At 38.1% G+C, this 2579-nt stretch overlaps 1 long non-coding RNA gene across 1 annotated transcript; it reads left to right on the forward strand.

The window, feature by feature from the left end:
- Positions 1–345: 345 nt before the first annotated feature.
- Positions 346–864, forward strand: LOC116045226. Its single transcript, XR_004103883.2, has 2 exons — positions 346–449; positions 703–864. It is a non-coding gene; the product is annotated as an uncharacterized LOC116045226 (long non-coding RNA).
- The last annotated feature ends 1715 nt before the right edge of the window (positions 865–2579 follow it).

Below are 2579 nucleotides of genomic sequence, written 5' to 3' on the forward strand. Positions count from 1 at the left end.
ATTTGTACTGCATTAACTATTTTAAACACTAGCTGTCAGTATTACATATTGGACCTTTAAGGGGTCTCAAAAACTCTGTAATTTTCTCTTCCTTAAATTCTAGTTCTTCAGCCCTATGTAGCTGTTTGTAATATGTAGCAAATTACACGTGTTGCTGCTAGCCTTGGTTTTGCTAGTTGGGCTCGGTGGATTCGACTTATTATCATCTTTTCCCCGTGAGGGGTCAGGTTTATCCTGTCTCCTTTGACCAGCGGAGGAACTCATGTTTCATGAATCTATCCTTTACGTTTCAGCGTCAAAATATTGTAGTTGTCACTCTTATCTTCAATTTTGTCCAGCAGAGCTAACTTACGATGCTGCAAGCATACCCATGGCGTCACCGGAAGTCTGTTTATTCTTTTTAAGGGGCAGAAACAGCTATTTATGCAGTGGCATTCTTGCCCTTTATGGTAAGTATTTCAGCACATTACAACAACATCTTGACATGAATATCATATTTGACATGAATGAAGTGTTTTCAGTGTGAATAAGAGCATCTAGTGTTAATGCTATCTGTAAGAAATGCTTGGTAGGTGGGGGTGGGGGCAGATGTTAATCATCCTGTTCTGAAGGTCTTTTGTTATTTATTTATTGATGTATTGTTGTAAAAAAAAAAAAAAAGCCCCTTATAATACTCATGTATACTTTTATTTCTTTTTTCAGTGGCAAAAGGTGGAGGTCATAGTGGACCAATGTGGAGAATAGTGTAAATAAGAAAGAAGAAGAAAATAAATGATAATAATCATCTTTATCTTCACCTGCTCTTTATGTCTTGTCTCTTTTTTGCTCAGCCAATGACATGAACTACATTCAGGAGAGGGAGTTTTCGTTAGTAAACAGACAACATTTTAAAAGATATTCTGATGAACTCACACTAAGGTGGAGAAACCATTAGTGTATCAGGAATAAATCATGTATTATGTAGGATGGTTGCTTGACGTAATCAAATGCTTGTCCTATCCGACTTGCTTTATCCCGACATGCTCTGACGTCATGCACACGTGGGCAACGATGACCTCACGAAATCAAGGCGGCTGCAGGTTTGAGACGCAGGCAGCACAGTTGCTTTTCACTGATTGCAAGATCCAGGCGGACCCAGGGTATGCTGGGAAACGCCGGCCTCTCAGCTGATCTAACAGCTGATTGGTTCAGAATCGACTCAACGTGATGACGTTTTATATAAACTTTTTATTGATTTTGAATCAGAGGGATTTTAACTACTATTTATCTGATTTAAAGGCTTATTCTGTACAAACCACATTGTGTGGCTGATAGTGACGTTTAGAAGTCAGAGAGACTACATCCGTTCAGATTACAGATCATCTACAGTGTGTTGTTAATTAAAATCAGCAACAGATCGCATGTAGAGCATTCTGACAGCTACTCTGTCATCATTAAAACAACTGGAGACTGTGTACAAGCTGATATATGGGTCTGATAACATTTTATAAAATCGGAATCGGACCACAGTGTTTCTGTGACTTCTTGTTCAGCCTGAAGGCTGCTGGAATCGGCTGCAAACTGTCCGACTTGACCACGGATTTTTGTCACCGCCCCCGGCTGCACCTGCTCTCGTCCACTTTACAGGCGAGAACCTATTCTGCTCACGTTCGTCTTCCGCCCAGCTGGTAAAGGGCGTTGCCTACACACAGAAAAATTATGGGTTAAAAATAACCCAACTTGGGTTGTTTTATAACCCAACCGCTGGATCACTATTGCACCGGACCAACAGTAGTTAATTTGACCCAGCAAGATGGGTTGGTCATTTTTAACCCAACAGATGAGTTAAAATATTCTACCCAAATGCTGGGTCAAATTAAATACAATTCTGGGTTGATTCAACTACATATTTGTTATATAGTGTACCCAAATGCTGGGTCAAATTAATTACAATTCTGGGTTGATTCAACTACATATTTGTTATATAGTGTACCCAAATTCTGGGTAAAATTAACCACATTGCAGTACAATTTAAGAAAATAAATTGCAATAGACTACCCATAGCTATAAAACTGTTAAACTACAAACCTAGAACAGAATACATGCTAGATGTATGCATATATTATGCAATAAACACTTAAACAATACAAAAACAAAACAACATGATGGAATCTTTGAAAAAAATGTATTATATTACATTAATTAATATCAACAATATAGTGGAACTGGTGCAGTTCATATCACTCAGGTAGGAAAACATTCAGAGCAAAACAACAATTACGAATGAACTGGCTGAACATTCAATAAGCCAACAGTCAACAGGTCTATAGTTAACAAATTCAAGAAATTCAAATTCCTATTAAAAAGCTGTTACTAAGAGCCATTAGCTCTACTTGCAAGAAAGTATTCTACTTTGAATAAACTTTACCATTTTAGACTCCCCTCCTGGCATTTCATATATTACAGTCTGTATGAATTCCCACACATGTTCACACTGCTTCGGGTATTTAATGTCAAAGACAAAGAATGCTTTGAAGCAGACATCAATGGTCTGAAGCAGTGCTTCTTATTCCAGGGCCTGTCCAGCTATTATGACGAAG

Source organism: Sander lucioperca, chromosome 3 (assembly GCF_008315115.2).
Source record: "Sander lucioperca isolate FBNREF2018 chromosome 3, SLUC_FBN_1.2, whole genome shotgun sequence".
Classification (NCBI taxonomy): Eukaryota; Metazoa; Chordata; class Actinopteri; order Perciformes; family Percidae; genus Sander; species Sander lucioperca.